Source organism: Pongo abelii, chromosome 6, assembly GCF_028885655.2.
Source record: "Pongo abelii isolate AG06213 chromosome 6, NHGRI_mPonAbe1-v2.0_pri, whole genome shotgun sequence".
NCBI lineage: Eukaryota > Metazoa > Chordata > Mammalia > Primates > Hominidae > Pongo > Pongo abelii.
Genome location: NC_071991.2, coordinates 25640354 through 25664353, shown reverse-complemented (window position 1 = coordinate 25664353; position 24000 = coordinate 25640354). Strand labels below are relative to the sequence as shown.

General features: G+C 48.5%; 1 long non-coding RNA gene and 1 pseudogene across 1 annotated transcript; one reads left to right on the top strand and one right to left on the bottom strand.

Annotated features, from left to right (window-relative positions):
- The window catches only part of LOC100460513 (neuronal pentraxin-2-like), a 45013-nt pseudogene extending 21572 nt beyond the window's left edge, over nucleotides 1-23441 (bottom strand).
- On the top strand, nucleotides 21024-22690 carry LOC129060632 (uncharacterized). The gene is made up of 3 exons (XR_008527471.1): nucleotides 21024-21147; nucleotides 21652-21731; nucleotides 22564-22690. It is a non-coding gene; the product is annotated as an uncharacterized LOC129060632 (long non-coding RNA).
- Nucleotides 23442-24000: the final 559 nt, after the last annotated feature.

The window sequence follows — 24000 nt, the reverse complement described above, 5'->3', positions numbered from 1 at the left end:
CCTTGCCTGCTGGTTGGGGCCTCAGCCCCCATCAGCCAGCTGACCTCAGCCACCTACCACCTGAGAGAGGAACTCTCTCAGCCTATCTCTGCCCCATCCAGCTGTAACCTGGACCCAAGCCTTGACCAAAGGCCAACACATATCTTGACAAAGACATCATTACTGATTTGCCCAAAACCAGTAATCAATAGCCACAATAAATGTAAATGGTCTAAATTCCCCAAGTAAAAGGCAGAGTGTGTCAAATTTCAACCCAGCCATTGCACTCCTAGGCACTGGCCCTAGAGATAATTCTTGCACACTGCATTAGTAGATATGCACCATCCAACAGTCCCTGAGTAGGAGAATGGATAGAGAACCATAGTATATGCCATCAGGAAAGACTAGATAGCAGTGAAAATTGATGAATTAAAGCTACACACATCAGCCTGGAGAAATCTCAAAAACATAGTATCAAGAAAAAAAAGGCAAGTCACAGAAGAACTCATAGAGTTTGATCATGCAATGATATGTGTGGCCAATTCTCTCATCTCCGTCAAGTCTTGGATCAAATATCATCTTCTCAAAGAGGCCTCTTCCATTGCCCTACCTTAAGTTGTGAACTCCCAACAACCACATTCCATTCCCCCTTTCCCAGAGCACTTATCATCTTCTAACAAATTATATAATTTACTTACTCATCTGTCTAGTAGTTATCATCATTCTCCTTCCTCTGGACTGTTAGATCCACAAGGTTAGGAGTCTTTTTCTTTTTTGTTCATTGATTTCAGCAAAGTACTCAGCAAAGTACCTGGTATAAAATAGGCACTAACTAAATATTTCTTAAACTGAGTCATTGTTACACAAATATTCATTTATGATTATTCTTTCAACTGTGCATATGCATATACTTGGTCTGTTGTATCTATGGTGTCTCATAATAAAATATACCTTAAAGATGATAAATAGGTGTGATATTTCTTGCAAGATCTGAGTCTTGAGCTGAGACACAGACTTTCCACGATCTATGCTGCCCTCTTAAGCACAGAAAGCCAGGGTTGACCATATTATTCCCAAAGGGCATGATCCCTTGTGTATGATGATGAGTGACAAAGAAATGTCAATCTGCCCCCCAGCTGTAGTCTTCTGTGATTTATTTCTGCTTGAACAGGGTTTTAAAATGCACCTGTGAATATTTGCACTGACAACTACAGAGAGCAGAATCGCATTGTAGAGCAAAGTAAAACAACCTGGTAAATCTGTCTGGTGCTTCTTTGAGAAAACAATGGGGAAGCTCGCCGTTCATCAAGGCCAAGTCATACAATCCAACTTGCACAATCCCAGCCTTGACAAGCTTCTTACCATGTTGAAATACCCAGGAACAATCAAATCTCTTCTGTGTGACTGCTCAATACCAACCCCTTGCAGAGTCATCTGGCTGCTCTGTGAGCCACCAAGGCTGAGGTCAATAACTCTTCTTGACTGGTTCAGTGTGTAGCTGAAGGTAGAGCTATGGATGATTAAAGAAGTCACTATGGAAACTACCCCTCCTCCCTCAGCCTTAGCCAGGTGAAGGCTTTCTAATACAACAATTTGCTTAATTGGCTTAACTGTCTGTCTCTCATACTAGACTGTGAAGTGAAGACCCTGTCTCATTCGTGTAGACACTACACACAGTAGAACAATGCATGTTGAATTGGCTTATGCGTGAATATGCTTCCTACCAGTGAGGAGTCAATGGTCTAAGTAAGGACGAACATGTCTGTTTCTGTATATTTACTTTCAAACAGCAGGGGGGCTGGGAGTACCTAGAGGCAAGGACTATGTTTTTAATCCAATTTTCAAAAATTTATATTTTATTTGTTTTAGAGACAGAGTCTTACTCTGTTATCCAGACTGGAGTGTGGTGGTGTAGTCACAGCTCACTGCAGCCTTGACCTCCTGAGTCAAGTGAACCTCCTGCCTCAGCCTCCTGAGTAGCTGGGACTACAAGCATGCATCATCATGACTAGCTAATTTTTGTATTTTTGTAGAGACAGGGCCTTGAAATGTTGCCCAGGCTGATCTTGAACTCCTGGCCTCAAGTGATCCTCCTGCCTTGACCTCCCAAAGCACTGGGATTATAGATGTGAGTCACTGTGCCCAGCCTAACCCATTTTTTATCTCCAGCCCTGACCTCTTCCCAAATTCAAAAACTGTCAAATTACTCACTTGACAGTTACACTAAAGTATGTTCTCACACTAAAGTATGTTCTCACACTTAAGTCCAAAACAGAACTCTTTATTTTCCCCCACCCCAAAACCTGCTTTTTGCCCCCCTCCAGCTCTCCATCAGTAAATGGCAACTACCAAAACCTTATTTTAAAAAATGAGCCTGTGTCCAGTGGCTCATGCCTGTAATCCTAGTTCTCACACTTAAGTCCAAAACAGAACTCTTTATTTTCCCCCACCCCAAAACCTGCTTTTTGCCCCCCTCCAGCTCTCCATCAGTAAATGGCAACTACCAAAACCTTATTTTAAAAAATGAGCCTGTGTCCAGTGGCTCATGCCTGTAATCCTAGTGCTTTGGGAGGCCCAGGCAGGAAGATAATTTGAGGTCGGAAGTTCGAGGCCAGCCTAGGCAACAGGGCAGAGACCTGTCTATACAAAAAATTTTAAAACTTAACCAGCATTGGTGGTGCACATGTGTAGTCCCAGCTACTCAGGAGGTGGAGGTTGAGGTGGAAGGATCCCTTGAGCCCAGGAGTTCGAGGCTGCAGTGAGCTATGATCGCATCACTGCACTACAGCCTGGGTATCAGAATGAGAGTCTGTCTCTGAAAACAAACAACAACAAAACCTGATATATAATTTACATGCCATAAAATTCACCTTTACTTTTAAAATGTATAATTCAGTGGCTTTCAGAATATTCCCATCACTCTGGCCCTGTCCCCTAACTACCATAAAAAACCCAAACCAGACTTATTTTCCCGCTCTCTCAAGCCATTTTTGGACCTTCCTGGGACCCACCCTGGTCTACTCAGAAATCCTCATTATGTGAGTGTATATTTGTCAGGGTTCTCTAGAGGAACAGGACTCATAAGATAAGATAGATGTATATATGAAATGAGTTAATTAAGGAGTATTGACTCACACAATCACAAGGAGAAGTCCCAGCATAGGCCATCTGCAAACTGAGGAGCAAGGAAGCCAGTCGGAGTCCCAAAACCTCAAAAGTAGGGAAACTGACAGTGCAGCTTTTAGTCTGTGGCCAAAGACTCGAGAGCCCCTGGCAAACCACTGGTGTAGGCCCAAGATTCCAAAAGCTGAAGAACTTGGAGTCCAATGTTTGAGGGCAGGAAGCATCCAGCATGGGAGAAAGATGGAGGCCAGAAGATTCAGGGAGTCTAGTCCTTCCACGTTCTTCTACCTGCTTTTATCCTAGCTGGCTGGCAGCTGATTAGATGGTGTCCACCCAGAATGAGAGTGGGTCTGCCTCTTCCAGTTCACCAACTCAAACGTTAATCTCCTTTGGCAACATCCTCACAGGCACACCGAGGAACAATACTTTGCATCCTTCAATCCAGTCAAGTTGACACTCAATATTAATCATCATAGTGAGTAATCAACTTTTTCACACTCTCTTGGTGTGTGTATATGTGGGGTCATCAGACTCAACATCTGGACACATTTTTTTTCTACTGAATGTTCACACCAGCAGTCTTTTTTTTGTTTTGTTTTGTTTTTTTTTAAGACAGAGTCTTGTTCTGTTGCCCAAGCTGGAGTGCAGTGGTGCAATCTTGGCTCATGGCAACCTCCACCTCCCGGGTTCAAGCAATGATCATGTCACAGCCTCCCCAGTAGCTGTAATTACAGGCACGTGCCACCAGGCCCAGCTAGTCTTTGCATTTTTTAGTAGAGATGGGGTTTCACCATGTTGGTCAGGCTGCACACCAGCAGTCTTAACAATATTAAGTCTTCCAATAAATAAACATGAATAACCTTCCATTTATTTAGGCCTTTAATTCTTTCTAATAATGCTTTATGGCTTTCAAAGTACAAATCTTTCCCTTATTTTATTAATTCTATTCCTGGCTGAGTGTGGTGGCTAATTCCTTTAATCCTAGCACTTTGGGAGGCCAAGGCAGGAAGATTGCTGGAACACAGGAGTTCAAGACTGCCTGGGAAAAATAGCAAGACCCCATCTCTACAAAATTTTTTTTTAAAGTTAGCCAGGCATGGTAGTGCAAACCGGTAGTTGCAGCTACTCAGGAGGCTGAGGCAGCAGGATTGCTTGAGCCCAAGATGTTGAGGCTTCAGTGAGCTATGATCATGCCACTGCACTCCAGCCTGGGCAACAGAGTGAGATCCTGTCTCAAAAATAAATAAATAAATAAATGCATTCCTAAGTATTTGAATTTTTGACACTGTTGCAAATAGAAATGCTTTCTTAATTTTAGATTGTTCATTGATCGTGTATACAGGAGAAATACAGTAGATTTTTGGTATATAGCCCTTATTTTCTGCATCCTTGATAAACTGATTTATTAGCTCTAGTGAGTTTTTTTGTGGATTCCTTATGATTTTATAAAGAAGATAGTTTTACTTCCTTTACTTTTATATGACAAGAAGATTGTTTTACTTCTTCCTTACAATCTGGGTACATTATATTTTAATTTCTTGCCTAAGTTCCTTGACTAAAACCTCCAACGCAGTAATAAATAGAGGTGATGAGAATAGAAATATGTGGCTTATTCCTGATCTTTTTTTTTTTTTTGAGATGGAGTCTCACTCTGTTGCCCAGGTTGGAGTGCAGTGGTGTGATCTTAGCTCAATGCAACCTCCACCTCCTCGGTTCAAGTGATCCTCCTGCCTCAGCCTCCCAAGTAGCTGGGATTATAGGTGCCCACCACCACGCCCAGCTAATTTTTGAATTTTTAGTAGAGACAGGGTCTCATCATGTTGGCCAGGCTGGTCTTGAACACCTGACCTCAAGTGATCCACCCACCTTCACCTCCCAAAGTGCTGGGATTACAGGCATGAGCCACCACGACCAACTTCCTGATCTTATAAGGACAGCATCCAGTTTTTCACCATTAAGTCGAATGTTAGCTTTGGGTTTTTCCATAAATGCCCTTAATCATGTTGAAAAGTACCCTACTCTTTCTAGTGTATTGAGTGCTTTTCCCATGAAAGAGACTTGGATTTTGTCAAATGTTTTTCAGTGTCTATTGAGATTATCACTTGGCCTTTTTTCCTTCTTTTTATTAGTGTAGTGTATTACACTGATTGATTTTCTTATATTGAACCACCCTTGAATTCCTGAAATAAATCCCACTTTGTCATGGTGTATTATCTTAATTCCTATTAGGTTCACTTTGCTAGCATTTCATTAAGGATTTTGTGTCGATATTCATGAAGGATATTGGTCTAGAATGTTCTTTTCTCTCTTTTTTTTTTTTTTTGAGATGGAGTCTAGCTGTGTTGCCCAGGATGGAGTGCAGTGGCAGGATCTCAGCTCACTGCAACCTCTGCCTCCTGAGTTCAAGCAATTCTCCTGCCTCAGCATCCCAAATAGCTGGGACTACAGGCACATGCCGCCATGCTCAGCTAATTTTTTTTGTATTTTAGTAGAGACCAGCTTTCACTGTGTTGCCCAGACTGGTCATGAACTCCTGAGCTCAGGAAATCCACCTGTCTCAGCCTCCCAAAGTGCTAGGATTACAGGCGTGAGCCACCACGCCTGGTCTAGAATTTTCTTTTTCTTTTCTTTCTTTTTTTTTTTTTTTTTTTTTGAGACAGAGTTTTGCTCTGTTGCCCAGGCTAGTGTGCAGTGGCATGATCTCAGCTCACTGCAACCTCTGCCTCCTGGGTTCAAGTGATTCTCCTGCCTCAGCCCCCAGAGTAGCTGGGATTACAGGTGCCCACCATCATGCCTGGCTAATTTTTGTATTTTTAGTAGAAACAGGGTTTCACCATGATAGCCAGGCTGGTCTCAAACTCCTGATCTTAGGTGATCCACCTGCCTCAGCCTCCCAAAGTGCTGGGATTAAAGGTGTGAGCCACCACGCCCGGCCTGGTCTAGAGTTTTCTTGTAATGTCTTTGGTTTTGGTATCAGGGTAATGCTGGCCTCATAACATTAGTTAGAAAGTCCTAAGTGTCCTCTCCTACTTTTTGGAAGACTTTGTGAAGGATTTGTGTTCATTCTTTATTGGTAGAATTCACTAGTGAAAACATCTAGTCCTGGGCTTTTCTTTCTGGGAAGTTTTAAAATTACTAATTCAATTTATTTACTAGGAATATTCATATTCTTTTTAAGTCAGTTTCAGTAGTTTATCATTCTTAGAATTTGTCCATTTTATCCAGGTTATCCAATTTATTGGTCTATAATTATTCATAGTATTCTCTTATAATTCTTTTTATTTCAGTAAGATCAGTAGTACTGCCTCCTCTTTCTGATTTTGGTTGTGTCTTTTTTTCTTTTTCTTTTTGAGGCAGTCTTGCTCTTGCTCTGTCACTCAGGCTGAAATGCAATGGCACTATCTCAGCTCACTGCAACCTCCACCTCCTTGGTTCAAGCAATTCTCCTGCCTCAGCCTCCTCCCAAGTAGCTGAGATTACAGACACGCACCACCAGGCTGTGTCTTTTATCTTGGTCTAGCCAAAAGTTTGCCAATTTTGTTAAATGTTTTCAAAGAACCCATTTTCAATTTTGGTGTTTTCTTCTATTGTTTTTCTATTTTCTATTTGATTTACCTCTACTTTAATTTTTATTATTCTCTTCCTTCTGCTAGCATTGGGAAGTTTGTTCTTTTTCTAGTTCTTTACTTTCTAAATTTAGGCTGCTGATTTGAGATCTTTCTTCTTTTTTAATGTAAGCATTTATAGCTATAAATTGCCCTCTTAGCACTGCTTTTGCTATGTTCCATAAGTTTTGGTTTGTCATGTTTTCATTTTCATTTCTCTCTAAGCTTTCTGGTATCCCTTGTGATTTCTTCTTTGACCCATTGGTTTTTTAAGAACGTGTCGTTTAAAGCCAGATGTGGTGGCTCACACCTGTAATCACAGCACTTTGGGAGGCCATGGTGGGAAGACCACCTGAGGTCAGGAGTTGGAGACCAGTTTGGCCAAAAGTGGTGAAACCCTGTTCTGCCTTTTAATTGGAGTGTTTAATACATTTACATTTAATGTAATTACTGATAAGGTAGGGTCTATATCTGCCATTTTGCTATTTTTTATTTGTGTAATTCATGTGTTTGTGTAATTATTGTGTAATTAATGTGTAATTAATTTGCTTATTCCCCATTACTGCCTTCTTTTATGTTAAATAAGCATTTTGTGGTGTAGTATTTTAATTCCCTTGTTGCTTCTTTTAATACATTCTTTCAAATTATTTTCTTAGTGGTTGCCTGAGGTACAATTAACATCTTAATTTATAATGATTGAATCTAGATTAACACCAACTTCATTATAATAGTAACAAAAAATTTGTTTTTACATAGCTCCACCCCCTCTCCACTCTTTTGTTCTGTTATTGTTGTACAAATTGCATCTTTATACATTTATGCCCATCAATGCAAATTTATAATTATTTTTTATGCAGTTGTCTTTTTTTTTTTTTTTTGAGATGGAATCTTGCTCTGTCACCCAGGCTGGAGTACAGTGGTACGATCTCGGCTCACTGCAACCTCTGCCTCCCTGGCTCAACAAATTCTCCTGCCTCAGCCTCCTGAGTAGCTGGGATTACAGGCAGGCGCCACCATGCCCGGCTAATTTTTGTATTTTTTAGTAGAGACAGGGTTTCACCATGTTGGTCAGGCTGGTCTTGAATTCCTGACCTCATGGTCTGTCCACCTCAGCCTCCCAAAGTGTTGGGATTACAGGCGTGAGTCACTGTGCCCAGCCTATAGTTGTCTTTTAAATCAGATAGAAGAAGAAGAGTTATAAACAAAAAAATACTTATAGTTTTATAATTACATATATAACTACCTTTAACAGTGCCCTTTATTTCTTCAAGTAGATTTGAGTTACTGTCTAGTATCCTTTCACTTTGGCCTAAAGGACTCCTATTACTATTTTTTTGTAGAGCAGATCTACTAGTGTTAAATTGTCAGTTTTTGTTTATTTGGAATGTCCTAATTTTGCCTTCATTTCTGAAGGATAGCTTTTTGTCAGATATAGGATTCTTGGTTGACAGTCTTTTTCTTTCAGCACTTTGAATGTGTCATCCTTCTGCCTTCTGGTATCCATAGATTCTGATGAGAATTCAGCTATAAATTTTATTGAGGATTCCTTGTACATCTCGAAACTCTTCTCTCTTGCTGCTTTTAAAATTGTCTGTCTTTAGTTGGTTTTCAACAGTTTATGATATTTCTAGGTGTGAGTCTCTCTCAGTTTATCCTACTTAGAGTTTAGGTTTTTAAAAATTGTATTTTATTTCTCCCCCCAAATTCCAAACATCAGCAAGTCAGGATGACTACTTCTAAGTATATCCTAAATCCTTCCACTTTTTTTCTGTCTCCTTTGCTACTTCCCTAGTCCAAGCCATCATAACCTCTTACCTGGACTAGTACAGTAGCCTCCTCATGAGTCTCTCTACTTCCCTTTACAATGCTCTACAGTTTATTCTCTATCCACCAGGAAGAGTAGTGGGCTTACAATATTAATCACATTATCACTCCTCTGCTTGAAACCTCCAGACTTCCCATTTCATTGAGATCTCAACACAGGTTCTTTGTGATCTGACCCTACAATCTCTTCATCCAATCCACTCCTCCCCTCTCCAGTGAATGCAGTCACCCTGGCTATTTCTTCTCTTGAACATCCAAGATCAGCTTTACCTTAGGGCCTTCACACTTCCTGTTCCCTTTGTCTGTGAGGTTCCACCCAAGATTGGGTTCCCTCTTGTCAGTTAGGTCCCAGCTTAAATGTGACCCCAGAAAGTAGTTCCCCAGTTACTCCCTATCAGATAACCAGCATTTTTCTTGTTTATATATTTGCCTTCTATCTACACTTTCCACTGAAATTAATCTCCATTTAAAAGGAGAACTTTGCTATGTTGCTCACCATTGCATCTCGAGTGCCTGAGAACAGTTGCTGTCACAAATTAGGTGCCCCACATATTTGTTGATAGAATAAATGATAACATCTGTGCTCAAAAGGAAGTCACCTTTTCTTTCTGAGAGCTTCTGTATAAGGAGAGCTGATGTCAAAGCCCCCAGAGGCTGGGCAGGATCTTGGTCTGCCTTTCCTATTGGTGGAGACCTGGTCCCAGGCTGCCTTTGATTTAGCTGCATTTTATTACTTTTCAATTAATTAATCATTGATCATTTGGCTACAGTTGCCATGACAACCCTTAACCAACCTGAATATTCCATCATCCAGGACAATCTCTACCCCACCCTTCTTGGAGAACCCAGTTTGCTATCAGTAATTTTCCAGCCTTGTACAAAGGATAAGAGTCTTGAGTGAGGAAAACTGAGGCCACAGGTCTCCTTCACATGGGAGGGTCAAGGCATAAGGAACTTCCTGGATTGCATAAATGATTGTTGTTTCTGCTTGTCTGTCAGGAGGACCAAACTGCCAACAGGAGGACCACTGTGCAGCTATGATATGGAGACGTGGTTCTCTCATTTTTAGGTCAGATCAGCAAGGAGCATTTTGATCCCATGTTGTGGGCTCAAAGCTCTTCCAGTTGCAGGGAGGAAGCTAACTGGCTCAGCAGGGCTTCCAAAGCCCTGATGCAAAGCAATGCTCTTGGGGGAGGCAGTGCCTGGGAAATAAGTTGGGCCAGCTCTGTGCCTGGCATGCATATGAAATGAGGAAACTTCTCAGCACCTTTCAGGGGGAGATCTGCGTAGCTGGTGTTTCCAGCATGAAGGACATTCAAAACAAACTGCTCTCCACCGGGTTTCAGCACTTTGAGTTTTGAAGGTCCCTGAGCAGGATATCTGGCCTCATTGCATGTTCTACCCAACACCAATGGTATTCAGTTCTTGCCAAGTTATACTTCACAATGCCAAAAATGGACTCCAGGAAATTCCATGATCTGCGGGTCTTGGTTTTAGAGGTTAGTTCTTGCCAAGTTATACTTCACAACATCAAAAATGGACTCCAGGAAACTCCATGACCTGCCAGTCTTGGTTTTAGAGGTTATGGCTTCCATTTCAGTCTTGGTATCAAGAACATCTGGCATACGGTGTCAGTTGGCTCCATGATTAGGCTCTGCTCTGCTATTATAATAGAAATTGATATTGCTACTTGGGAAAGGGACAAACTAAGTTACATTCTGCAGCTACCAAGACAGAGTAAAGCTACAAAAGTGGAAAGAGGTGGTGGTGGTGTGTGTGTGGGGGGGGGATCTAATGCCTGTGGAGGGGGAAAGACCATCAACACACCAGCCAGGGCCAGGTGGGCACAGAGAGATAGATCTGGGAGGACACAATGGCACTGGGCCCCTTGGAGTGAGCAGTGGAAGGGATAGAGCCCTCGGAGCCATGGGCCGGCTTTGAGCCCAGCTCCATCCTCTACTGGCTGCATGATCCCAAAAAGCTTTAACGGTTGTGTATTCACCTGTAAAATGGGATTAACTCATTCAGGAGGATTCAATGAGATGATGTCTAAAGAACACCTACACAGAGTAGACGCCATGCAGGTACCACACCTGGAAGGTGGCTGCAGGTCTTCTAGCTAAGCTGGCTCTCCTGGTTGAGAAGACAGGGGTGGGCTGGGGCCAAGGAGCCTGGGCACAGCCTGCCAGGCACCCACAGCCTGAGCCAGACACTGAAATAGGAAGGATGGACAGCTGGACCACACCCTCCTCTAACAATCCTCAGTGCCCCCAAACCCACCAGATGCAGGCTCCAGCAAACCAGAGACATCATCCTTCTGCCAGAAGTTGCAAAGCCCTACCCCTTCCCAACTTCAGCCCCAGAACATGAGGATGACAAACACAGAAGCATCTTTCAGTGCATTTTAACCGAAATTCCATCATCAGAAGAGTTCTCGTAGCATACAATGTCAGGATGGGCATGTCGACTTGGTCCTACAAATGGAATATCCACAGATTTGCACTTCAAACGTGTGAAAAATAAAATACATAATATTTAGCTTTATAAATTTCCCCACTTTGTCACTTTATCTTTAAAATAAATTACTACCCCTGTCCAATACAGTGAGTAGCTTGGAGTCACTAGGCCAATCTCCAGCCAAATGATCTCCTTTTTCTTAAGGAGCTCTGTAGGGAAATACTTGATGAAGACCATCGAGTGCTTATAGGAATCAACATGAATTTAAAACAAGCACACTCTTCACAGTGGGGTGGAACATCAAAAAATGGGATCCTTCTTCAATGGCTGTTTTTTTCTGTTGGGAAAAACTGAAAACAGAAAACAAAAAACAAATCCTCCAAACCACACCGGATGATTGTAAAAAGCTGCAACGGAACCTTTGGCACCAGATGAGAAGAGAGGCCTTTTAATGCCATAGCTAGTGATGATTCAGTCAAAGCATTGGTCTAAGAGAGATGACGGGGTAAGTGGCTGGACATCACAGCCCTTCCCCTTTCAGGTCCCCTCCCCCCACCGTGATGCCCCCTTTCTGGAGACACAGACAGCCCCTCTGCTTTGGGGAAGGCAGGGCTTTGCCTGGAAAGGCTGGGCATTCTTCAGATGGGAAGATTCACAATGTATGGAACACAAAGGGAGAGGCCCTTTTGCAGATCGGGGGGTAGCCGCTTGCTGCGAGCTTAGTCACCAGCGGGAATGCACACAATGCACAAGGGACACGGCCACTCCAGTGGGACGGCTGCACAGCCGTGAAAGGGGACAGAAAGAAGGGGTGCATGGGACACCAAGGAACTGGAAGGCAGCAGGGCTCAGGCTGTGATAGCATTTACAGGGGCTATGAAGAGGGGCTGCTGGACCTGCCTCCACTTGCAGCAGGAAGGCAGATATCCGCCCACTCACGGTTTAGGGCATCTTCCCAGGGGACCCCAGCACTACTTCAAACAGCAATAGAATTTTGGTAGGGAAAAAATAAGCCAGTGATAGACAGACACTGCCCCAGCCCTGGTCTTAGAGATTCCTGGAGAATGAGCTCTGGGGACCCTGAGCCCAGACTGGCAAGAGTTTAAGTGGGGGAGTCAACGGCCCTGAACTTCCATGGCAACAGCCTGATCCCGGCTTCCTTGACAGAGGAGAAGGTGGCTACAAGTCAAGGAGACGCTCCTTGCACATCTCCACAGGCCACTTGGTGGCCCCTCGGAACACACTGACATTATTGTCCACCCACGGGATGATGTTGCCCCGCATATTTGTGGAACAGTTGGCAATGTTGACAATTTATTGTGCGTGAAGGATGTGGTCCCATATGTTGACCTGGCTGAGCTCCCCGACAAATGCCTGAGTGGCATCAAATCTATCCCCCAGGGTGTCCTGGGGAATGGGAACAAGAGAGCTGAGTCAGGGCCCATTCACAAGTCCCTCTGCACACAGGGTGCAGACAGGAGAGTTGGGCATTTCTTTGATGCCCACCCAGCTCTGACCAACACTACCTGCTTCTGCAGGTTCTGAAGCTCCCAGGCAGGTCAGAACTGGGAGATGGCATTGCTTAAATCTCCCCATTTTATATAGGGGAAACTGAGGCTGGTAAGGGGAGTCATTGCTCAAAGTCCCAAAGCCTGGATCACAGCCAGGTCTCATGACTCCCAGCCCATCCCAGTGGAGATGTAGTAGGGGAAATTGAGGGAGGAGTGGGCCCAGTAGGAACGAGACTCAAAGCCCCACAGTGCACCTGGCGTCTACTCCCCACTGTCCATCATCAAAAACCCAAACACAGACTAAAATGCCAACGCTTATCTGTCCTAGACCAGACAGCCAACTTAGCCATTCCCTCCCCTAGATGGTAAGTTTCTTGAGGGCGCTTTGAGGTGCCACCCTTTCCTCCCTGTCTCCCCACGTGCTGAGGACCCACCATGGATTACCTAAGTGCCCCTTGCTGGGTATCAGGGTTGAGACCCTGAGTGGGGGGCTCTGGGAAGACACCAGTCCCACAATCCTGAGTCAGTATCATGAGCACCCCAGGAGACTCCCTCACACAGCCTCCTCCCAGACAGAAGCTGGAGCCTGTGTCATGAGATGACCCATGACCACAGGGACACTCACACCCCTCTGTGCCAGGTTCTATTTGGAATCTGTTTGAACCACACCCACCTGGTCCCTGCCATGCAGGCCATGTCCCCACACCCAACCTCTAACCACAGGACAGCAAGGGCCACGCTGCTGGAGTTCTCGCTCCCCCAACCTGGCTGTCAGGACACTGTGGCCAGGTCTGAGGCGCCAACAGCTGGGGCCAGGAGCAGGAACAGCTGCAGGCCTGGCCTCATGCTGCTGGGTTGGCCCCTCCTCACACCATCTCTGGAAGGGTGCACGGCCATCCTGCGCCCATCCTGCACCCACCTGTGCCCACCTGCATCCACCTGCACCCACCCTGTGCCCACTCGCACCCACCCTGCATCCACCGGCACCTGCCCTGCACCTGCTCTGTGCCCACCTGCACCTGCCCTGCACCCACCTGCTCTGGCCCAAGGATCAGCACGCCCCCAGGCTTGATGGGGTGCCGGGGGGGTAAGTTCTCCCCAGTGGCTACCTTCTCTCCATCCTGGAACGCCTCCCACATGCCGTCCCGTGTTGTCCAGGTGACACAGATGTGGTGCCACTTGCCATCACTGACAAACAGGGGCAGCTGTGCAACCTGCAGGCAGCAATGTGCAGGTAAGGGCCTGCCGGGCCCATGCCCTTGGGGACCCCCACGGCAGGAAGCGGGAAGGGCACCCCGCAGTTCCCCAGGCCTCACTGCTCCTCCTGTCACCTGGGGTCATGCGTGGACAACATGAAAGGGGGCAGCCTCGGTGGAAACCCTGACCCCAGAGCAGCCCTCACATTATTGGGACACCCTTGGTGCCTGGCGTGGCTGAGGACTGAGCAGATATGAGGGTCACCACCTCCACGCTGGCCCCGAACTCTCCATGCCAGAGAACCTCAGGAAGTCAGAGCTCCACTGGGCTAGTCTCCTTGGAAAACAGACCAGAGATCCTCATTCTTCACGCCAAGTCCCAAACCTCCATAGTGGCATGCAGGGATCTGTCTCTGTGCTGGAGGTGTGCCCTGTCCTCCCTGTGCAGCGGCACGTGTGTGAGTGTCTGTGTGAGCAGGGAGCTCACAGACAGCATGAGGAACTGGGGAGAGGACGCTGCCACTGGCCGCGTCCCTGGTGGTACTGCAAGCACTTTCCATGAAGGCTCACCTGTGAACCACCGCGTTGTTGCTGCTGGTCTCCTAGCAACCCGAAGCCTCCCTCCCAGGAATTCAATGTTTACAAGCCGTCCAAACCCAGAGGACAACAAGGCTCTCAGCCCCACTGTGTCCTAAGGTGTTATTTAGAACAATTAGCCCTTGGCTCAGGCAAGGGGGTCTAACTACGAGGATCCCAGCAGGCTGATGCCACAGGGTTTCTTAAACTTCGACAAACTCCACACAGGGCAGTTCAGTGAAGACAAACAGAGTGAGGGGCTGAACTGCCCCTGCCTCCACCAGGGGTGGCCCGGGTGGCAGGGAGTTTTCGAAGCCACTCGAATGCCCAAATCAGGCACCAGGTTCTGAGAATGCTCTTTTTGTTATATGGTGTCTGCCATTACAATGAAAGTTTGGAAGCACAGCTGTAAGAGGACCCCAGGAGGCCCAAAGTGGACTTTTTTTTTTTTTTTTTAAGGCAGGGTATTGCTCTGTCACCCAGGCTGGAGTATAGTAGTGTGATCATAGCTCATCGCAGCCTCAACATCCTGAGCTCAAAGCCATCCTCCCACTTCAGCCTCCTGAGTAGCTGAAATTACAGGTGCACACCACCACACCTAGCTAACTTTTTAATTTTTCATAGAGAAGGGGTCTTGCTATGTTGCCCAGGCTGCTCTCGAACTCCTGGGCTGAAGCGATCCTCCTGCCACAGCCTCCCGATGCACTGGGATTACAGGCATGAGCTACCATGCCCAGCCCTTGGAGCAGATCTCTGGAGAAGACCACTCCTGAATGCCAAAACCAAGCTGTCTATTAAGAAGGGGCATTTGCTCTGGAAAAGGCAAGACTATGGGTATACATAACAGGTCAGCAGTGGCCATGGGATGGGCCTGGGATCAGAGTTAACTATGAAGCAGTATGAGGGGGTTTTGGGGAGCAATGGAACTGTTTTATATTTTTTCATCATGGTGGTGGTTACACAACTGTGTGCATTTGTTAAAACGTCCTGAATTGTACGTTAAAATGGGTATATTTTGTTGTATGTAAATTCTATCTCTAGAAACCTGACCTACCAAAATACGCTCATGAGGAGTCTCTTACACTGAGACACACACACACCCTTAATCAGTGTGGCCCTGGGAAACAGCCCTCACTGACCAGCCTGAAGTCCTCTCTCAATCCAGGCTGCACATGGAGACCTGCTCCTTCTGCCCTTCCACGGCCTAGGTGCCTGGACCTTCTGCTGCTTCGTGGTTGGACTCACAGCTCAGACCCCCACAAGCTGCAGCTGCCCCTCCCCACCCCGCCCCTGTGAGCCACCCGGCATGTGCAAAACAATCCCCAGCTCAAGGAGAACAGACCCACAGTCCCACATCTGGGCCCCTGTGGTATGGCCCGAGGAGGGCGAGGACAGCTGGGTTGGGGACTGTGGCTCCCTCCACTGCACGATGGGTTCCAGGGAGGGTGGCAGTGCAGGCGGGCCTCACCTTGTCATTGATGAGCAGCTCGATGGGGTTGCTGTCCCACTTGATCAGCACGATTTCGTTGGCCTGCCCCGGCACCACGTAGGAGAAGGGGGTGCCAATGCCCGGTGAGGCGCTGGACTGCAGCCACAGGCAGATAGTGAAGGTGTATAGCTCAGGCAGTGTCTTCTTGATCCTGCTGTATAGGTAGTTTGTGTGGAGAAGGAGGGACACCTTGAACGCATCTGGTGACTTAAAAGTGCTGTTGCCTGGGGTGGGGAGGAAGAGAGGCCAGCAGTGTGTTAGGCCACCCCCCCCACACCCACCAGCACAGCCCAGAGCCACATCTTGTGAGACCCTCAAGAAGGTCCCTCACACAGCCTTGCTGGACCCTCCAGCAAGCGACCAAAGACTGCTCCATGCCAGCCACTGATAAAAAGCCTGAAGTCTGGCAGGATTCAGGACACAAGATGGAGTCCTTGTCCTTAAGGAGCTTACATTCGGGTGCGGAAGCTGACATGAAACCAGGAGCAGGTACTCGAGGGAAGGCCAGGCAGTGGCTCCTGCTAAGATGGGGAGTGGCTGGTGGAGGGAAGGCAGAGGATGCAGGGAAGGCCTGGAAAGACCTGCAGAAGAGAACCCCAGACACAGGTGACAGCAAGTACGGGGCCCCAAGGACACCCAGGAAAGGAAGGAAAAGGAAGATTTGATGGGCACTGCATGGGGCACCAAATTTAGCTCTGTCTTTTAGGACAGGAAAAGAGGCCTCTTGAAATCTAGAAGAAAAAAAGCTCTTGGATGGGTTTGGTGGCTCACACCTATAATACCAGCATTTTGGGAGGCCGAGGCAGGAGGATTGCTCGAGGCCAAGAGTTCAAGACCAGCCTGTGCAACATAGCAAGACCCTATCTCTACAAAAAATTAAAAAATTAGCCAAGTGCAGTGGCTCATGCCTGTAATCCCAGTGCTTTGGGAGGCTGAGGCGGGAGGACTGCTTGAGCCCAGGAGTTCAAGAACAGCCTGGGCAACATAGCAAGACCTCATCTCTACAAAAAATATAAAAATTAGGTGGGCAGGGTGGCACACACCTGTGGTTCCACCTACTCGGGAGACTGAGGTAGGGATCGCTTGAGTCCAGGAGGTCCAGGCTGCAGTGAGCTATGATTGCATCACGGCACTCCCACCTGGGTGACAGAGGCTCTGTCTCAAAAAAAAAAAAAAGAAAAGAAAAACTCTGGTTCCTTCTGGTTAATATTCTCTTTTCATAAGTCATATTAGATGACTAGAAAGCTTGAGGAAGGAGCAGAAGAAAGGTAGATTTAATTTTCTTGTGTTAAGCCAGAAACTGCTTCCTTAGCCACATCTTATATCTTCAGATATTTCCTCGAAATCTTGGCAGGATCTAGGAACCCTGGACTTGGGCTTAGAAGAAGGAAGTCTTACAGGGATCCAGGCACCCAAAAAACACTTGTCAAGTGAGTGAGTCTGTGTCACTCCTCACATGAAAGAATTACCACTGCCGAGGCGAAGGAGTCAGGCTCCCGGGTCTTGACTCCATAACTTAACTCAGAAGTGGCTTTTTGGTCTAAATCCCTGAAGAAAAGCATTTTCCTCTCTTCCTCAAGAGAAGATTGAGTTTATTGATCATTTCCTGTAGTCTGCAGCCAGTGGGAGGCAGGGGAACCGCAGGGTGTCTCTCCTCATTTAGGGGAACACACCTGGCCAAATCCTTGGCCCTTCAAGAACTTCCTTTAATTGGTGAGAATCCACTGGCCACCCCATGTCATTTGCGCTTCTAAAATCATTGAAAACAAACTCTAGAATGGGTTTACGTAATCTCCAATGCAGCCGTGGTTGAAGTTCAAAATCAAGTAAACCACAGCAGCAGCCCTTGTCCAGGCATCACAGATTCCAAAGTTTGCGGGACACCATTTGATTGTGCCAGCTGTCATGGCAAAGGCTGCCCTCTTATTTGAGAACCAGACCCTGCTGCTGAAGGAATCTAAACGCCCTTCACTCATTCAACAAGTGTTGGTTAAGCATCCACAAGGGATAAGACAGTCTCTGAGGCCATCAGAGACAGGCGGGCTCTCTAGAGCCAGAACTGCCTGTGTCACCGTGGAGTTAAATCAGTCCCTTCTGCAGAACACGAGCCAGAATAGATAAACCTTTCTTCACCACAATCCCCAAACTCATTTTCCCTCAGAGTGAATAATACACACAAAAGCCTCTTGGGGGCCACAGTTCACATCTATCTAAGGAGGGTTTCTGCAAAGGAGCACAGCAGAACCCCCTATCGCCTTTCTAACCTCTCTGGAACAGGCAGTGTGTACATTCTAGAATCTGGGCTTCACGTGTTGCATGTACTCATATCTGCCTATGGTTGTCTCCTGATTGCTCCTGACCTCCTAAGAATGAGCACCTCTCGATGCCACTGTGGAGCTGCTGGGCACCTGGTGAGGGCTGGGAAGACCTGCTCACCCAAGAAGCCAAGGGTCCAGGCCAGAGTGAAGGCTGGGACTAGTCCCTCATTAGGCTGAAAAGCAAAACTGAGAGAGAGAACCAGAATGTCCCTACTCCCCCATTTTTGCAGGTTGCATAGTTGAGGCTCGGAGGCTCAGCGAAGTGAGGTGACGTATCCAAGGTCACACAGCTAGTGAATGACAGGCCAGGGGCTGGGAGTCCCTCTTTCTACGACACATAGCCACTCACACTTAATCTTCAAGAGGCAAATGACCATGTCCTTAATGAAGGCATCATTGTCTAATAAACAGAAATGGCTACTATACTTGTGGGAGGGCAGCCTTGCCAATCTGATACGACTCTGTGTGGGTAATATTGTTAGCTTGGTGACAACAGATACGTTTAATTAGAGCTGGGAGAGACGACGGGCAGAGGAGGGGGCCTGTACCATGAGAGCCAGTGCCTTTTATTTAAATAAAACAGCCTGGCAGTTTGGAGGAACTTGGTTAAAACCAATTAAGGAATTAAAAGGCCTGACCAATAAATCAGACACTGCAGGTGGCAGAGAGGCTCAGCAGGGGGTGGGCAGCCTGGGGCTGGAAGAGAGGCAGCTTTGGTTTTCTCAGCAGCAACATTTATTTCAACACTGAGCCGGGCGATGCCTGGACAGCTGGCCCAGACTCTGGAGGCCCTTGTGGAGGAGCAGGTGTCACAGCAAAGAAAAGCAAGCAACCCTGGGCCCCGGGCGGCAGGGGTGTCCATATGCCAGGGGTCGGGCACTTGCTGGGGGCTCCAAGGATCCTCCAGCCCAGCAGGGCTGGGGCCCACACACTGCTCCAGGCTGCAGCCTCCGTCACTCCTCTGGGGCCCCACCAACTTCACTCCCAGCTCTGCAATCTGCTGGCGATGTGAATGCAGGCATCACTTTAACTCTCTGACTTGAGTCCCTCATCTGAACTAATACCTACCTTGCAGGGTCGTGGCAGGGATTACAGCATGTGGAACTCACAGCTGAGCATCTGGTCCCTAAGGGGTGGAGGATGATGGACCAAAGGCCAGAGTCCCCCCACCAAGGCCCCCTGCCCGTCATGAGGTTAAGGTCTAGCTACTCTGGGTTCAGCGGGATGTGTCTAAGAAACTTGGCATCGTTTCCAATCATAGTACATTTGGGGGGCTGGGCATTTACACATCTCTCTACAACTGTCACAAACAGGACAGATGTAAACTCAGAGTTGCCCAGAAGACAAACTGGTCTGCAAATGATCGCTTTTCTTAAAGCACATCCCAGAGCTGAGTTGGTGGAGCTCACAGAAGGATTCTAGAGTTCCCATGGTGGGATGAAGAGAGGCTGACCCACCTCTCTGGGGTGCATAAATGGCCAGCAGGATGTTTGCCCTCATAGAGGTGAACTTTCCCTCTGTGCCAGACAAGCTCTGAGGGCTTTCTGGGAAACTAAAGGATCAAGAGTCAGGCTGGCAGGGCCTGAGTCCTGACTGTTTCTTTCTGGCTGGTAACGGACAGGCTGGGGCTGAAAGGGACACTCACAAAGTGGCAGCTTCTGGGTGGCCAAAGCCGTGATGATGGCTTACCTTAGGAGTAAGCCCAGTGAAATGACATCAGCCTTGAGTCAGAGAAAGAGAAGGGGGAGGTGCAGGTTGATGTGACTGTCACTGTTTATCAGCTAGTGGCCCAGGCCCCACTTTGGGACCCTCTCCCTAAAAGATACATGTCCCGCTGAGAACGGAGTGTCTTTCTCATCTGTGAAATGGGTATACCAGGAGTCTGAGCTCCTGCCTGGCACGACTGAGGCTCTGGCTCAGCATTCTGCTGTTTACCCACCTCCTCATGGCAACTTGGCCCCTGTGCAGAGGGAGGTTCACAGCCACCAAGGTCTCTCACAGAGCCCTCCTCTCATTCCACAGCTCCTCTTTCGAGAGGCAAACTACCTTTAGTGTTCTAGCTCCATAGCCCCAGGTGTCCTGAGGATCCACTGTGGCTCAGGCTGGGTCCATGGAGCCACGCTCACCTGTGCCTAGATGCTCCCTCCTCCTGTCATGGGAGGAGGGCCACAGCAGCGGCTGCTTTACCTTCAGGGATGGCTCCTGAGGCCTAAGGAAGTCTCCTGAGGCCACCCAGCAACAGACGGGAGACAGAGAGAAAGATTTTTTGGAAACTCAAGAATCTAACAGGTAAGCCATACTCACCTTTTCCTGAGAAGGGCAAGGAAGAAAGGATGGGTTTTTCTGGAGGAAGAGACTAGGAAAAGGATGAAAGAGACCTGGAGCTTGTGGATGCTGGCTGTAAAATGGAACAGTAACACCAGCCCCTTCTCCATTTGCCCCACCTCGGCCAAAGTCATTGGATGTTCTGCTATTGGGTATCCTCCTATCAATGCATGAAACGAGTCATGGGGAAGTGGCTTCATCAGGTTAGTGCATCTGGGAAAATTCCAGTCCTATAAACACCCACTATGGGCAAACCTACAACTTCACACCCAAGCCACCCAGTGGTTTGGGGGTTGATGATGCAATCTGAATTATCCCCCGATCCCTCTCTCTCTGTCTCCTGTGGGAGAAACTTACTCACCACAGTGTGAGCAGAGAAGAGAAAGATATGCAGAATCTGCTGCCAGAACTAGTTAAGAAAGGACTGAAACGCCCCTGTGGTTGCTTATCGAAGCTGGTCCTGGGCACATTCACTTTTCCCTGGATAACGCCAGTGGGGCTGGGGGCTGGCAGCTCATTCCTGAGATGGCATGGTCAGTCACCTTTATTATTTGCTCACACACCTGGGAACCAGGCCCATGTGGTGTCACAATCCCTGCTGTCCATCAACCGGAATCGCATGTCTGACCACAAGTGGTGAAAATCAGGCCACTCCCAGACACAGAAACAGGCCAGGCACACACCTCGCTCCAGCTCTGGGACCCTCTGCAGCAGCGTGTTCAGGGCACTCTCGGTCTTCTGCTGGTGAGCTGAGGTCTCATTGTGCAGCAAGGACTTCTCGTCCTCCAGCTCTGCCACCCTGTGCAGAAGCTGCCTCTCCAGTTCCCCCCGCCACCGCTGGAGCACCTTGCGGAAGTTGCTGGGCAGCCCAGCATTGGACACGTTTGCTCTGAGCTGGTGCTTCCAGCCACCGGGGAGGAGGGAGAGGCACAGAAAGAGTTAAAAAGAAATTGTGAAATGTGGCTGTGATGGCCCGACCACATAGGGAGAAGCTTCCAAAACGCAAGCACTGAATCCTGGCACTAGCAGGCAGGGGAGCATCTCACTGATGCTTTTTTGGTATGGAAAAGATTTCAAAGTCAGACAAGAATTACTTTGCTGCAATATTTGAAACTTCTGAATCTCATTTTCCCTTCTCAAAAAGCCATTTTTCTCGTCTTACTAAAAAGTCAACATTCTAACCAACACCTATAATTCTATGTTGGGTAGAGACCAAAACTCAGCTCTAGGATTTTTTTCTTTTTTAAGAGTAAATCGGTGGTCACACAAAGCCAAGGAGCTTTCACCTAGAAATGAAAACAGCCCTCAAGTTCCGGTCTGGCACGAAGGTAAATAACAATGCATGCAGAGATGTTTCTGAAAAATGGCAGATCTAAAACATTGCTATTCTGAACTCCAGCAATCTTTGTTTTTAATGTTGTTTCTAAATCCTCACTTCCTATTTCTTTTTCTCCTCTACCATCATGTGGTTCTGGAGGCTGTGGCAGGCTGCCTACCCATGAGTTCATGGCAAGCTATTTATCCTTCTCCACAAAGTGTTCCAAATTGTGAAATGCCATAAAGGGACCTGCCTCGTGCCATTCATTGTTCCAAGGATTAAAAAATTAAATAATGTGCCTGACTCATATTTAGTGCTCCAGAAAAGTTAGCTGCTAGCAATCACAATGAATCAGGGGATATACAGATGCTGGAAATACTGTATTCAGCCCTCACGCCAAAAGAAACCCTCGAGTCATTTTTGCAATAATTACCACCTGTAATTTAAACCTAGTTTTGCTGAGAAGTATTTTCACAAAGGCGATTAACAGCAATGTCCACACTTCTTAAAAAAGGTGGAGCCTAAAGACGAAAAATAATTGAAGATTTTTCTCTCAAAGTTCCAAACTGCACGCATCTTCAGAGATAGAGATGAGACAGAGGCCCAGGAGGAGGAAGAGGAGAGAGAAAGAGAGAGAGAAGGGAATAAGGTCCCCTCCCCTGAAGCAATCCGGAAGAGCACCTTAAAATGGTCCAATCTGCAGACAGGGGAGTCTTTGAAATTAACCAGAGGTTGCCTTTAATGAGCGCTCTGGGGTCGCCGGTGACCCCCTGCGCTCGCCTCTCTGCCACCCCCGCCCCCAGACTTCCGCCCCCTCTAATCCAGCCTGACCTGATTTATAGAAAGAAACACCAGACGCCCGGGGCAACTGACCTCCTGCTGCAGCCTCGCAGCAACCCGCACAGCCTGCAGGAGCGCATCCCGGCTCGCGGAGATTTGCAAAAAGATAGAGGCTACCGCGTCCCCAGGTATTTGACGCCCCGGCTTGGCCATCTGGGTTCACTACCCCGGACCTTGCAGAGTGCTGGGCGGATCCCGCGGGCAGTCCCGGCGCCCAGGGGGTGTAATTTAAATGTTTCCTTCCAGCAAGAGCAGCGGTGTGGGAAGGGATACCACGCAGGGGAGCTCCCGAGCAGGGTCTAGACCCCCGCCTTTCACCCTCAAGTCCAGGTCACCCCACGGACGATCACACCCTCCCCAGGGCCAGGTCCCCTTTCCCCATCCTCCCGAGTCTTCTGCCCCCAACTAGGGAGAGTCCCCATTCCAGGTCCCCCGCGCTCCCTGCAGGCCGCTACCTCGAGGCTCTCCAGGCGGTCCTTGAGGGTCTGCTGCTAGCGGCTGAGCTGCTCCACGACGTGGCCGGGGTCCCGCGGCAGGTCGCCCATAGTGTCCATGCCCATGGCCCCCGCGCCGCGCACCTTGCCGCCCCCTAGCTCCTCCCAGCGCGCTAGCTTGCCCATGAGCTCGCGGATGGCCTCGCTCTGAGCTCCCAGCGTCTCTTTCCGCTGCAAGACGAACTCGCGCAGTTGCAGCACCGCGGCCCGCCCTCCTCCTTGGGACTCAGCGCGCAACCCCGCATGAGCATCGCGGGCAGCGGGCAGCCGGCGTGCACCGCCTTCGGGGACAGTGCGGTGCACACAAAGCGGCTGCCGGGCGCCGGGCTGTCCTGGGCCCCAGCGGCCATGGCGAGCGCCAAGCTGGAGGCCAGCAGCGCCGGCATCCCGCCGCTGCTGCAGTGCTTAGCTCTGCATGGGAGGGCGGACGCCGTCGGGGAGCTCCGCGGGAGGCGCCTTCGCCGCTGGCAGTAGCCGCGCTGTAGTCTCGAGGGTCACGTGCACCGCGGAGCTCCCGCCATCTCCTAGCTGCCATCTCGTAGCCGCACCCTCCGCGCTGCTTGGCGCTCTGGCACGGGCCGGTCTGCGCGCCCTTTCTTAAGCTGGTGGGCAGAGGGGGCCGGCGCGTGGGGCGTGCGCCACGAGCTCTGATTGGCTCGGCCGGTGCGCGTCACGCAGTGGGCGGGGCGGGGCGGGGCGCGCCTGCCGTTGCGCGCCTGGCTGCTGGGCTGGCAAGTGGGCCGGAGACTGAGTCAAGAGCGCGAGGTCCTGGGCCCCACCTCAGGAAAGGAGGCCTGAGGTGGAAAACGACCTTGGGGCTCTCTAGAGCCTTGGCTGGCCGTGCCCGGGCTCCCCTCGAACCCACCCGAGGACGGGTGACTGGCTAAGGAGAAACTGGGAAGCCCTCGGTGCCCCGGTGCCCCTTCCTCAGGGTTGCTTCCGGCA